General features: G+C 43.9%; 3 pseudogenes; all 3 read left to right on the forward strand.

Annotated features, from left to right (window-relative positions):
* Positions 1-270: 270 nt before the first annotated feature.
* On the forward strand, positions 271-1,317 carry LOC111152426 (annotated as a pseudogene).
* Positions 1,318-2,380: 1,063 nt separating this feature from the next.
* LOC111152427 lies at positions 2,381-6,743 on the forward strand (annotated as a pseudogene).
* A 1,624-nt stretch (positions 6,744-8,367) lies between these two features.
* On the forward strand, positions 8,368-14,519 carry LOC111152428 (annotated as a pseudogene).
* Positions 14,520-15,290: the final 771 nt, after the last annotated feature.

A 15,290-nucleotide genomic window follows, 5' to 3' on the forward strand; every position in this document is an offset into this window, starting at 1 on the left:
AGGAGATATGTAGGGTTGTCAATGGTGGAAATGATGACCAAGTGGCAGTGGGTGTGCAAGCAGATGCCCTAGAGAGTGTTTGAGGTGAGAAAAGCAGAGAAGGATGGATCCTGGGACTGTCACTCTGGGCGATGGACCTCTACCCTCATGGTTGGGGAGAAGAGCCCACACTCTGTGCCTGCAGCAGTCCCTGTGCTCTTTTCTTCTGTTCCCTGAGGCAGGGCTACTGTTTTGCTCCCTGTAGAGCCCACTCCTCAAAGAGGCCCCAGAATGCAATGCTGTCCCTGGAGTTGTGCACAGGAAGACTCTGCTAGGATTCCTGGATTCTCCAGCTTCTCCCTTGCAGGTATGGGCTCTACCCCTCAAGTGCACATCCAAGCAGCAGAGGAGGATGGGGTCCAAGTGCTGTGCATGGCCTTGGGGTGGTTCCTGAAGCCTCAGGTATAGTGGAGAACTCCTAGAGGGGAGAAGTTCCTGGTATTCTCTGAGATATACACCCAAGACAGTGGGAGGCTGTTTAGTGTGGAGGCTGCTCTGGCGGTGAGGAACAGCTCTTCAGGCGATGTGACCTGCCGTGTCTTCAACCTCATCCTGGGCCAGGGAAAGGCAATGGCTTTTTCCATTTCAAGTCAGTGCTCTTTCTGGGAGGGAGGGGCAGGTGTTCCTGGGTGTACTTGGCTGGTCTGTTCTGGTCTGTGCCCCTGACAGGGTCTCTGGCTGGTCACAGAGGCCTTCTTTCCTAGGGCCTGTCCTTGGAAGCCAGCTTTCACGGTGAGCCTGAACTTGCTGATGCTCTTAACCCTTGGGGCTGCCTACCATAGCAAGAGAGATCATACCACAAAGTGGCAGGAGATGCAGGAACAGGAGAAACTGCACAAGGACAAGCAAAAGGACTAGAACACAAAGGAAAATGTGCTGAATGCCAGAGGTAAGGCAGGGCAGGGGCCAAGGCCTGTGAAGCTGGTGTGGAGGAAAAGTGGACAGGAAGGCCCTTGTCCTGGGAAGGTGGCCAAGTAGTTTCAGAGAGGACAGTTGGAGCTATGGAGGCTCAAGGGGTCTGGGGTTAGATCTTCTTATAGGATACAGAGAGATCTTTTGGTGGGTTTTCCAGCTGTAGTCATTGCTGTTTTTAGTGATGGGATTTCATGCCTATCTTTCACTTTCTTTCAGATGCTCTGCAAGCAGATCTTGGTAAGTTCTGTTCTTTCTCCAGAACTTTCTGCAACCCCTTTGTAGGAGACGTTCTGGTTCTCAGCTCACTGTTTCCTGTGTTGCCTTTCAGACTGGAAGGAATCCGTTTACATGGCTGGTGAGTGACTTTCCAGATATCCTTGTGTCTTCTGTCTTAATTAATCCAAGAGGTATCCCTTCTCCTTGTGTCATGCAGAGGCATGTGGACCCTTCCCTGGGGCAGAAGTGGAAGCTGGTGGGAGGCAAACCCCGCTCCGTGAACTTTCCCTGATCTATGCCACTGTTTCCTACCCAGTGCTTGGGAATCTGGGGGTGATAGTGGTCCCTGGAGTCTGTTGTGCATCTTGGCTTTATTCTACTGCTGACCTACCCACCACATTGCTTGCTTTTTAGCCTTTAATATAACTAGTTCTGTTAGCACTTGGAATCCAAAAGCCAGCTGCTCTGAAATTTCATTAAAGAAGGTATAAAAATAAATGGAGTTCATTAAACAAAGGCGTGGTTCTGACCACATAATACCAACCGGGGAGAGTGTGTTTTCTCCAGTTCCTGGAAGTTGTGGTCACAAAGTGGTGGGTAGAGGACTGGAAAGACTATGTGTCAGAATGTGGTGGGATGAACTGTCAATGACCCAAAATAGGGATGTGTTAATTGAGAAAGATTGGCCACCTTTACCCCAGAGCTCAGCTCACATCCCTGTCCTGAAGTCATTCTCCCTTTTGACTTCTTTCTTAAATATCTCTGTTATCAAAATCACGGAATTTAGTAACATTATTTTTTACAATTGTGGAATAACGTATATTTTATTCCCTAAAATATTTTCCCATATTGTATAATTTTCAATTAATAGGTTCAAAATCCAATGCAGGTAGAATAAGGTTTTTTTAAGGTTTTGAGGCAAATGACAGCTAAATGACTTGTCAAAGGACTCAAAATATCTGTGGGCAGGAGTGAAACTCAGCCTTAGATGCAGATTTCCTGACCTGTGGTCCAGGGACTTTCCCAAAGTACCCTGCTGTCAGCACGTGGCAGGAGGTCATCTCCTCTCCAGATTTTCCCTGCTCTGCAGCTAGTGTCACCTGTGTTCCAGAGGGCAGCCAAGGGTCAGTAGATGAACGCTGAGCAGGCTTGTTCTGACTGAGTTCTCACCAGGTGTGCTCCCTTTCAGCCAGGAGGAAGGCACAGCTGTATGCAGGTAAGTGACTCTGGGGTTCCTGGTGGCCTTACCTCCCTAGCCTCAACTTTGCCCCATTCTGTGTCATGTACCCCACATCAAGACAGGGTTGGTGTACATGCTGTCCTTGTTACTTCTGTCTTCTCCCTCTGGAAGACTGCAGGGACTGTCTTTGGGAACACAGATCTGCCTCCATTCTGACCCATTCTCTACCATAGGTGGCTATTGGGGTTAGCAACACCCTCTGAATACCTGATTGTTTTGGTTTGTTCAATGTCAATAAAGGGGTCATTTCTAAGGAGAGTCTGGAAAAGGGTAGTGATTGTATAGATTAAAAATTCCCATGTCTATAAGATTTCAGAAATCATGTTTGCCTGCTTAGTACTTAGATATTCCTAAGTGGATTCTTGGGCCTGAATCCATTTTACCCTGAAATTCCTACTTTTCATAGATCTAAATTTGATTTGCCTCCTTCTTGCTGGTCCCCTGGTATGTTCTTCATTTCACTTCCTCATGCTCTGTGTCCTTGTCCAAGCTGGGTTTCTTCCTTTGAACGTCTTAGTTGCTGAGTAATTAAATGCTTTTGAGCAGGTGATCTGAATCTGAGATCCAGAACCTTCAGGACAGTTATGGATTCCTGGGGGTGGGGTCTGTGACCCACCCTCATTATGTACAAAATCTTGTATATATGTTTGTGTAGCAGAGGAATAACATATATTAAAATATATTGCACTGTAATCTATAGTGTATGTTTAATATATAACATTATGATAGATGATATGTATAGATTTGAAAAAACAGCCACTAATGATTGTTCCCAACCATTGTCATTCCTTTTAGGAGAATATTGCACTTGCCTGATGGGCTCCACCTTGTTTGGGTTTACTGGGGGCAACGTGTGAAGTTTGTAGAAGGACACATCTAGAGGAATGAGAATTGTTTACCACAGAAAGGTGGGGAGCAAATTAGGGAAAGGCAAGCTGGTAGGGAAGAGAGGAAGAGATACGAAAGAAAGTAGAGAACCTGTGATTCCTCTTGGAGAGATTTTGGGCAGCTCAGAGCAGTGGAAGAGAGACCAGAAATCACAGTCACAGTGGTTAAAGTGGTAGGTACACCGAGGGTGTGCAAGGTATTTGGGTGCATGAAAAGTAATAAACTCCTGACATCTGTCTGAGTCATTTCTAAAAAGACTTATATTTATTTTAATCATCTAATTGAGTTTGCTTCTGATAATGAGACCATCTCAACCTTCTAGTGGAATTGGGACCAGAGTGTGATCAGGGTGATCCTAATGCAATGAAGGTTTATCTAGAGCATCCTTTAACAGTGGGATTGGTTAAGACCTAGGCCCTTTGAACCTGTGTAATATGTGGTCTTTTGTGTTTGGCTGTTTGTGTTCATGATCAGGGATAATGACTGTGACAGCAGAGAAGGGGGAGCCATGGGTGAAGGAGGCCTGGGGGCTAGATGTATGAGGAAATCCCTTCAGAGAGCCTCACTGATTCTTGGGATTTATTTGTTAAAAATGGGGATCAACTATTCTTCTTTTAGCATCTCTCCCTTCTCTATCGAACTGAAGTGCATGTGTGTCAAAGTATACCTTGTAACAGACTCTTAACACTAGAGAAGAAATTGAGGATTACTGGAGGGCATGGGTGGGGGTGGGCTAGATGAGGGACAGGGAGTAAGGAGGGCACTTGTGATGAGCGCTCGGTGTTGTATGTATGTGATGAGTCACTAAATCTACACTTGAAACTAATACTACACTGTATGGTAACTAACTGGAATTTAAATAAAAACTTGGAAAGAAAAAGAAGCCTATGGGGGAAAATAATGTGAACTCTGTATACCTGTTTATTTTGTCAGGACAGACACCCTTACAGTAGAATCAACATTTTCACACTGATGGGCTCATAGTGTGAGGTGGACTAATGTCTGATCTCATCTTTTTCATGAAATTGGAAAAATAATTCATAACGAAAGACTTGCTGTGGAAATGAAGTGAAGAATGCACTTAAGCCTCTGAAATGCATAGCATAGCTCTGGATGCATTGTAGAGTCTCAGAATGGAATGCCAACTCCCTTTTTCCTCTTCCTTCTCCTTCTCCTCCTGATTCCTCTTCTTTGCTAATGCGTGTCAGTATTTATATAGAAATGTGTTCGTTGGGAGTCAACTAATCTGTCAGTGAAGAACAAGTAAACAAAGTTTCTTTTTCTCAAAGGGTCACAGGGGTCAGCCCATATTAAGTGATCTGTTTCCACCAAGCAAATTAACACAGACAGAAAAGCCCATTTATATGAATAAATCTGTGTAAGTGGGAATGGTGGGCACAGAACTACTCCCAAATGGTCAAGAAAATGTCATTTCCTTATTTTTATGAGTGTTCTAATTTTGTTCTGGAGTCTCTGCCCTATTGGAGGTAACAGCTCTCACACTGCAGACATTTCAGTCTTCTGACATATGTAAGTTTTGCTTTGATCAGTTAGCTTCCTTTATCTCCCCAAAAGGGAGTATGAAGGTTGAAAGAGTTTATGTGTTCTTGGGCCATTAGGGGAGGAGGTCCCTGTGCTCTCCTCTTGCTCAACTCAGGACCTCAGCCTACAGAGGGTAACTTGATCTGTCTCTACATTGTTAACCTACAAGATCAGTTCAATCAGTTAAATAAATGAAGGCCTCAAGAATTTTTAAAGAGATTTATTTATTTATTTTAGAGAGACAGACAAAATGAGTGGGAGGAGGGGCAGAAGGAGACAGAGAGAGAGAATGGTCAAGCAGACTCCCCACCAAGTGCAGAGCCCAACACAGAGTTCGATCCCATGACTCTTTGAGATCATGACCTGAGTGGAAATCAAGAGTCAGGTGCTTAACTGACTGAACCACCCAAACACCTCAGAGACCTCAGAAATTTGGGTCTCTCCAATTCTTTCTCAAGAAAACTTACCTTTCAGAGTGGATGTGTAACTAGGGATTAAGAAAGCATAATTTGATAGTGAAATCTGGGAATAGAATCTTATTTTCAGATTGTTACTCAACCTCCCAGTGGTGTTAAGGTTTACGCCCTGGCATTCCTGGGAAGGGTGTAGCAGGATGGCTCCAAGTGTGTGTGTGTGTATGTGTGTGTGTGTGTGTGTGTGTGTGTGTGTAAAAGAAATAAATGCATCGGATGAATGTTTCCAAAGTATATTTCCCTATAACTCTTGCATCATTGTATTTCAGATGACTAGATATTGACATCGATGTGTACAGTCTTCACAAATCTCTAGTTTTTGTTCACTTCTGGGAAATGTGCTTCCCATGTAGATTGGCAGAAGGAGAAGTTCCAGGCCTGTGAGTTACTTTGATTTCTTTCTGGGTGCTTCTACTCTTGCCCGATGGCTGCTGACATCTCCTTCAGCTTGCTGTGATGATACAGATGCTGGCACCATCAATGGTGGTAGGCTTGGATGGAGCAGTCATGTAGCTGGGATTGGTGGGTGTGAGTGATATTGGATGTTAAAGAGATATCCCTCAGTCCATGGAGTATCGTCTGTTCCTCAAGTGTCCTGTGACATACCTAACCCCCTAATCATTCTCATGGTTACTTCTCTTGTTTGGAGGGCTATGGGCTTGAGTCACAAGGCTCTAATCTCAGAAGACTTAGCCCTCCCTGCAGCTAGGTGTCTTGGGTGGTGGTGGTGGTTGTGTGCCTTTTTATAGGGCAGGGGAAGGCCTTGCATGATTGGCAACTCTCTCTGCAGTGTCTGGATCCAGATTCTGCACATCCTGACCTTGCTGTCTCTGATAAAAAGACTAATATGATCTGGATGGACACATTTGAGTATACAGGAGAGACACAGCATCCTGGACTGTGAGCTCAAAACATCACAGTGATGTTACTGGGAGGTGAAGATCAAGAGTGGAAACAGAAATGAGTGGGCTCCGGGGGTCTGTAGGGAAGATGTGAAGAAGTAGGACTGGCACAAGAGTTCCCAGAAAAGGGGTTCTGGACTGTGGGCACTTTGCCAATATATATTATGCCTCTACCATCACTGTGACTCAACTAATCCTTGTGCAAGTTCTCTACAGGGTAGGGGTTTTCCTGGACCTCAACAAAGGTGATGTCTGCTTTTATAACATGACTGATGGCTTCCACATTTTCTCCTTCCCTTTAGCTTCCTCCACTGGCTGTCTAGGTCAGGAGATGTGTCCCTGACCATCTTCTCTGTGGTAAGTGGGCCTGGGGAGGACCCTGTGCTTTCTCCTCCTTTGGAAGAGACTGCAAACTTTTCAGGGCAGGGGTTCAGCCCAGGCTCTGGTGTTGATGGTGCTTCCCAAGGAGCCAAATGTCCATTACTCTCTTGTAACCAAAGTTATATCCCCCGTAGGGCCCCAACATAGTCTCAGACCCCTCATGGTGGTTCTTATTGGAGCTGCAGACTCCCTGAAGCAAAAGGATTGAGGCTGGTCTTGGGTGAGCTGGTGTCCTGCCCTCCTGCTCTGGATATAGACTCCTGGTGTGGTTATGAGAATAGTTACTTCATACCTTATGCTCAGGTAGCAGAGGATAAAAGTTGACTTTTGTTTGAGATGATTTGGGGTAGGCTGAATTTTACTACAGGAGGTTGTGTTTCTTTTGGTAATGAAAATTATTTATTTAAAAAAAAATTTTAATAATCATTTATATTTCATTTATATTATCAGTGTCCCTATGTAAATTCAGCAAAAATTGAATTTATAAAGTGTTCTAGAGTTTCTTATTACTTATTTATTTATAAATTTTTAAAAAATTGTTTTCTAAATTCCAGTAGAGTTAATGTACAGGGTTAGATTAGTTTCAAGGGTACCACACAGTGATTCAACAATTCAATACATGTCTCAGTTCTCATCATGGTAAATGTACTCCATAATCCCCCTCAAATATTTCACCCATCTGTCACCCACCAACCACCGGTTTGTTCTCTATAGTTGAGTCTTTTGTGTTTGTCTCTTTTTTTCTTTTTTAGTGTGTGTCTGTTTGTTTTTTCATGGATCCTTTATACTGTTTGGCTATGAAGGAGAGGGGGTGCTGAATGAGCCCACAGATTAAACACAGCTTGAGGTGTGCAGAGAACCCAGAGGCTATGGGTGGGTCACCTGCTCTATTTTGGGAAATGTGCACTCTGACCAGAGGCATTAGTCATCCAAAAATTTCTGGGGAAATGATGGTTGATGGGTCTTTAAGAGGACAGCAGTCCAATATTCTACTTTATATACTTCCTATGCTGGGATGGATGAAACACACTTACCTGTCTGTTAATTGTGAAACTTGTGCTAGTTACTTCCGGGAATGAAGGATGTGGGTCTGAATTCCCTGGTTTGCCAACACCAGTTGGAAAGAACAGAACTGCTACAAGAATTAAGATGTGAATGAAGAAGAGAATTTTAAACCCCCGGTGAACTGCAGAAAGCTTTGACCTTGAACACTGTACTGTCTCTCAGTATGTCTAACTCCAATGATAAAGGTGGGTAGAAAACTACAGCAAACAAAAGGAAACCAGACTATTGAGGACTCAGACATTCAGGAATGAAGGTGTGTTCACTTCCAAGGTAAGAATGCTGACCTGCTGTGGTTCTGGGAGAAATAAGAGGACACAGAATTAGAAGTGGAAGATGGAAGTCATAGTACCAGTTCCTGCATGTGACCAATAACAGAAAAAGAACTGTAGAAGCTTTGCATATTTTCTCCTTCTTATCATGTAGATATGTTATTTGTCTATATTATCTACTTTCTTCCTGTTTCTTCTTCTTAGGAATGTGATTTTATTCAGGTTGCTGTTGGTGATATTTAAAATATTGTCTCTGCATGACAGAATGGTCATAGGGATTTTGACTGAACTTGAGGAATAAATAATATAACAGTGTTGGATTCAATGTGCGTTTCTTTTTGGAGAAAGAGAGAACTTCTTCATTTGTAAGTGTACTTTGTAGATGGTGAAAATGTGGATTTGTTGTGTTGTTATATGAAACTTCCAATGTGGGTAAAATGGTGCATGTGGAAACTCAGGAGCTAAAGGTACGGACTGTGCCCATTATCAACTTATTGCCTTTTGGATTCAAATCTACCCTGTATTTGCCCTACTTGTTGATACTGGTGCTGGATCCCATAACAATTTCATTTTTGTCATGTGGAATACTGTTAGCCTTGGTCAGTATAGTGCACCAGCGGGGAAGCAGCAAGACATAGCAGAGAAAATAGTGTGGGACCTCAACACCCCACTGTCAACAATGGATGGATTGTCCAAACAAACAACAACAACAACAACAAAAGAAACAAACAAACAAAAAAACCCAACAAGGAAACATTGGAATGAAACCACACTTTAGAACAAAAGACATATTTACAGAACATTCTGTCCAACAACAGATGTATGTTCCTCTCACATGCACATGAAATATTCTCCATGTTAGATCATATGATGGAGCACAGAAATTGTAGCAAATTTAAGAAGATTGAAATCATATCAACCAACTTCTTTGACCACGATGGTATGAAGGTAGAAATGAACAAGAGGATATCAGCCCTTTGTCTGGAGTGTCATTTGTGAATATCTTCTCCCTTTCTGTGGGTTGTCTCTTTGTTTTATTGACTATTTCCTTTGCTCTGCAGAAGCTTTTTATCTTGATGAAGTCCCAAAAGTTCATTTTCACTTTTGTTTCCTTTGCCTTTGGAGACATGTCTTGAAAGAAGTTCCTGTGGCTGATGTCAAAGAAGTTACTGCCTATATTCTCCTCTAGGGTTTTGGCAGATTCCTGCCTCATGTTGAGGTCTTTTGTCCATTTCAAGTTTATCTTTGTGTATGGTGTGGGAGAATGGTCGAGTTTCATTGTCAAAAAGACAGAGACTGTCTTTTTTCTACTGGATATTTTTTCCTGCTTTGTTGAAGATTACTTGACCGTAGAATTGAGGGTTCATACCTGGACTCTCCACTCTGTTCCGTCATTAGCCATCAGGGAAATTGAAATCAAAACCACATTGAGATACCCCACCTTACTCCAGTTAGAATGGCCAAAATTAACAAGGCAGAAAACAAAAGGTGTTGGAGAGGATGTGGAGAAAGGGGAACCCTCTTACACTGTTGGTGAGAATGCAAGTTGGTGTAGCCACGTTGGAAAACAGTGTGGAGATTCCTCAAAAACTTAAAAATAGAGGTACCCTGTAACCCTGCAATTGCACTATTGGGCATTTACCCCAAAGATATAGATGTAGTGAAAAGAAGGGGCAACTGTACCCCAATGTTCACAGCAGCAATGGCCAAAATTGCCAAACTGTGGAAGGAGCCAAAATGTCCTTCAACAGAAGAATGGATAAAGAAGATATGGTCCATATATACAATGAAATATTATGCCTCCATCAGAAAGGATGAATACCCATCTTTTGTATCAACATGTATGGGACTGGAATTATGCTGAGTGACATAAGTCATACAGAGAAAGTCAATTATCATATGGTTTCACTTACCTGTGGAGCATAAGGAATGACATGGAGGACATTAGGAGAAGCAATGGAAAATTGAATTGAGGGAATTTGGAGGGGGAGGTGAACCATGAGAGACTGTGGACTTTGAGAAACAAACTGAGGATTTCAGAGGGGAGGGGGGTGGGAGGTTGGGTGAGTCTGGTGATGGTATTAAGGAGAGCACGTATCGCATGGAGCCCAGGGTGTGGTGCATAAACAATGAATCTTGGAACACTGAAAAAAATAAAATTAAATTAAGATATTAAGAAAATTAAAAACGAACAAGAGGAAAGTGAGTAGACCTAAAAATATGTGGAAAATAATTCTAAACAACTGAGCGTGGACCCATGGTTCCTGGACCTGTTTTGTAAGCATATGTAGAACTATAGTTGTATTAGTTGCATTATCACTTTAGCTTCACATTGTGTTTTATTCTGTCCTTAATTATGTTTTATGTACCTCTCAACCTTATGCATGATCAATCATTAACTTTTCTTTTCTTTTTTTTTTTTTTTTTTTACCTCTGCTCCCATTCATTTATTGGTTACAGAAACTAAATGTGAACCAGATGGAAACATTTGTCTGGAAACTATGCGACATCCCTAATCATACCAAGTCCTGAAGGTGCCTCATTTTCTGGAAGAACAGAGAGCTCCAGATGTTTCAAGACCCACGTTCCCAAGGTTTCTAGAAACACCTCACATACCTCTCATGTATTCACCTCCTTCACCAAACATATAGAAGCTGTTCCTTGGCTCCACAGGGGCTAGGCAACTTTGGGAAGGATCCCAAGCCTTCTCATTGGGCTGTCTTGTGATAAAAAAGCTTTCTTGGCTTCAAAATCAGCGTTTCAGGCATTGATTTACTGGACATTGGGTACTTGAATAATGTGATATTGGTGACACAACCAATATGTCAAAGAGATAATTGGGTGATAGATATTAAATTAAGGAGGCACAGGTTGGAACAAGCACTGGGTGTTATATGGAATTAATGAATCATTGAACACTACATCAAAACCTAATGATGTATGGTATCGTGACTAACATAACGTAATAAAAAATAAATAAATGAAAGTGAAATAAATAATTATCTCAAGGAAGTGAAAATGAAAATACAACATACCAAATTTTGTGGTTTCAGCAAAAGCACTTCTGAGAGGATGTTTATAGCAATAAAAATTAGAAAGATCTCAAAATATTTAACTTTACAATTCAAGTAACTAGAAAAAGAGGAGCAAATTAAACCCAAGTCAACAAAAGGAAGGAAATATCATCATCATCATCATCATCATCATCATCATCATCATCATCATCATCAGACTGGAAGTAAAAGAAATAGAGACCAGAAAAATAACAGGAAGGATTAATGAAATCCAAAGCTGGTTCTTCTAAAGGGTGAAGAAAATGGCAAAACTTTACTTAGTCTAAGAAAATAAAAAGATTTAAATAAACAAAATTAGAAATAAAAGGGAGCTATTATAATTGATAAGTCAGAAATATACAGAATCATAGGAGACTATGAACAATTAAATACCGACAACCTCATACCTAGAGGAAATGGGTGCATTTCTAGAAACATGCACCAACCAAGACTGAATTAGGAAGACGTACAAAATCAGAACAGACCAGTCCCAACATCTGTAAGGTGCAGGTGGAAGCTGAGGGGCAGGAAGACAGGCTTGTTGAGGTAGGTGGAGACGCCAGAGAGCCTCGGGTTGTGACATGTGGGAGCTTACAGGTCCCCAAATTGTGACAGGCATACACAAGGATCTCTGGTTATCGAGGTTTTCTGCCCAGTGATAACAAGATTGGCTGTGGCCTGGCTGAGTGCCAAAGCCCCCTCCACTTGCCTCTGTCTTCATCCTGGAGCACTGGACACCAGGCCTGTGAAACAGGTGGAGCAAGATCCCCAAAGAATGGTGTCCCCACTTCCCGCTATGCCCAACACAATGATAGCTGTCTCTGTGGTCCTGCCTATTTGTTGCTTCCCCTGGAGTGCAGCTGGTAGAGGATGGTGCCCTGGAGCAATTTCCATACACAGAAGGATTGATTGTTTTGACTACCATCTGCACTGAACAGGAATCCTGTCACTCTGCCCTTCACACCAGTGTGACAAAACCAGCCCCCAGGACACTTATCCAGGCCCAAAGCCTCCCTGCACACGCCCAGCCACTGTGGAGGTTTTCTGAATGGTGAAGTGGACTCAAAAGTCCCTGCTATGGAGGAGAACTTGCTAGAGACAAACATTTGCTGAAGCCATAGGATACTAGGAATCTCTTCATGCTCCTCCCGACCTCAGTCCTGTAAATTTCCTGGATTTATAAGATACATAAACAAAAGCAAACAGGCAAAAAGACCAATAAAACTAAAAGAGAAGAAAGGAAAAAAAAAAAGGAAAATACAGCCAAAATGAAACCGAAGAATAAGATTTATATAGTACAAAACCAAAAGCAAATACACAGAAACACTGACTGAAGAATAAGATGGGAAGGTGGTTATAAATTTTGATGTGGGTGAGGAAAGTTATTTCAGTATTCCCTGAGTGTATCTTGTTATGTTTGTTAAAAGACTCAACATTCCAGAATACAGAGAAATTAAAATTGGTTTATATATATAGGGGTAGTATTGAATAAGGAAAAAGAATTACCTTGAAGCTTATAGCTATATCTATCTATCTATGTATCTATCTATAAAGAAAAAGAACATGGGTGTATGTATGAAAAAATTTCACATTCAAGTTATTATGTAATATGTTGTATTAAACATCTAGTTGTAATGGTAAGTAGGTTAAAAAAATAAAAGAAGAAGAATCGTGAGAACGAATTAAAAAAAAAGTTGCATCTATGAAATGTACAGGTTTGGGGACAATGTCAGGGGCTTAATATATTGCTTTCCCCTGATGTCAGGGTTTTATAGTTTTATGGGGACCCTGTGGTTATTGTCCTCTTGTTCTTTGGGCTTGTCTTCTGGGGAAGGGACTTGCCTCCTTGTTTTTCAGTCAGTCTTGCTTGGGCTGGGCTCTGTGGAAACCAGTTTTTCAGGCTTTGGTTCTCTGGAGGTTTTTGTTCTTTGGCAGTTTTTTTGTGGCTTTTCAGAGGGTCAGTGCAAATAAGCGGTCTGCACCTAGTCCTTGGCTTCAGAGAGAAGCCTCAGTCTCCTCCCCTCTGGGTGGTCCAAAACACACAGGCTCCCCTTCTGCAAACTCCACTGAACAGCGCAACCTCCCACAGGTGGTGCTCACCCCCAGCCATCGTCTCCGTGGTCGCCTGAGGCCCCCACTTTTCTCTGCACCCCTGTGCCACTAGAACCACAAGTGATATTGGTCTGGGCAAGACCAATCCTGGTGGCTGCTGTGGCTGAGACTGCTGTCTGGGGTCCATGCTCACAGTGGACGTACTTACACCTAGCAGCAGTGCAGGTTGCAGAAGGCTGTGGGTCCAGGGACCTCTGGCAGGAGCCTGAGCCAGGCTCTCTCAGTCGCGGATGAGGGTGTGCCAAGCCCGAGTGGAGGTGCAAGCAGCGGAAAGCCAAGGGCCCAGGGACCACTGACTGGGAGCCTGCCGGACTCTCTCAGACATGACTGTGATCACTGGCTGTGATCTTATGTCCGTGCCTGTGGCTGCCCAATTCCACCAATTGCCCCTTAAGACCCTTTGTTCTTTTTGAGTGCTTTTAACCAGACTCCAAGTAAATGCTGGTCTCCAAGCACAGGGCACTTTCATATTGGGGTATTACTTTCTAATGGGTTGCTTCTGGTGGCTCCCTTTGCCTTCTGTTTATCCTCCGATATCACTCCCAGCGTTCCCAATCCACTGACCTCTCCACTGATGCTCTTCTGCCCCCATAGAGATCCAGAAGTGTATAATCTTACATCTCAGGCTGATTTCGTGGGTGTTCAGAGTGTTCTGGTAGATATTTAGCTCAATTCAGGGGACCTGTTGAAACAGGGTCTCCTACTTCTCCACCATCTTGCCCCCTCTGGAACTTCGTGGAATTAACATCTTTCCATCTCCTGACCAGCTTGCCAGTGTGCCTGTCCTCCCACCTGCCATGACCACAGGAGGCTCCCTACCGGATCTCACCTACCTGTACTTTCCCCTGGCACTTTCCACCTGACTGGACCCTGAGGAGATGGCCTACCTCAGCCTGAGTGGGGCAACAGTACCTCCAATTTGAACCACAACGTGATCCCTCTTGGCATCAGTGGGGCCAGTGTCTGGGCCTGAGCTTGGGCTATGATGATCCATGACTTTATTCCCCGAGCAGCAACTCATCCTGGAACACTTTGTGAGCAGTCCTGACCTCTAGGCTTCCTTGGCCAGTCCCCAGCCACAGGTCCAGGCTCCTACAACTACTGATCGCTGTCTGACTCCTCCCTCTCATTCAGTGTATTGGCTGTCTCCTCCGTCAATTCCTCCCTTCTTCATCTCCTATGCTGGGTTCTTCCCCTTACCTGGGTTCTACAACTGGGACCTCCCCCAACCATATGTGCCCCTTAGCCCCCTCAGTTTGCTCATGGGCCCACCTGACACCAGAAAGTCCCAACAGCAGCTGCTCAAACAGGTGATCCCAACAATGACACCTACCTTGTCCTCTTTCATTCAGGATGCTTTCTGGGTACCTGCAAAGTACTCACTGACCAATGGCTGCCTCTATACCCATGCAGCCCCTGAGTAATGTTCTGTCCACCCAGCCACCCACCCTGAAGCTTCTACTCAGCTAGGGCTGTCTTCTCAAGTCTGCTCAATGCAGCTCTCTAACGAGCAGCCCCTGGGCAGGCCATGGCACTATGGTGCACTACCCACACAGCTCCATGGGTGTAAGGAACAATCTTAACACTGGCCAATGAGTGACTTCAGCCTGGGGACTGTTTCTATATAGAATGCTCTTTGATGACTGCTGCTCTGACTCAAACTCTTCCTGGCATGCACTACTTGGTCCCAGCAGCTGGAGCAGTTCAGCAGGGAGAGCACAGCAACTAGCTTTGTGCAGGATCTTCCATGTTTTCCGAAAGGCCTGGATTTTTATGGGGTGAGGGACTAGTGAATGGCCTCCAGGACTCCCATGCTCTCAACCACCAGAACTTTTCCCACTGTTCCTGCCATGGTTCAGGACCCAATATGAGCCTCCCAGGAGAGTCCTCCCTAGGTTTCTCTAAGGAGATTGTGGCAGACTTGGCTAGAGTGCCTGACATGAGGTGTCAACAGCCTGGCTGTGGCCGGGTTGGGGCTGGAGGAGGCACTGGGCATGGAACAACTGGGCCTGGATGGGCTCTACATGCTGAGCTAAGCTTGTGCCCTGCTTTGTGATCCTGCTGTGTAGGATTCATTCTGCAGTGAGTAGCTGCAGTGAGGGGTTTCTCAGCATCATTCTCCTTGGACCTGTCCTATCACTGTCCCTTTTCTCCCTTTCCCCTGGACAGTGGAGACTCCACTCTGCCTCTAGATT

Source organism: Enhydra lutris, unplaced genomic scaffold, assembly GCF_002288905.1.
Source record: "Enhydra lutris kenyoni isolate GAN:26980312 unplaced genomic scaffold, ASM228890v2 scaffoldscaffold28, whole genome shotgun sequence".
Classification (NCBI taxonomy): Eukaryota; Metazoa; Chordata; class Mammalia; order Carnivora; family Mustelidae; genus Enhydra; species Enhydra lutris.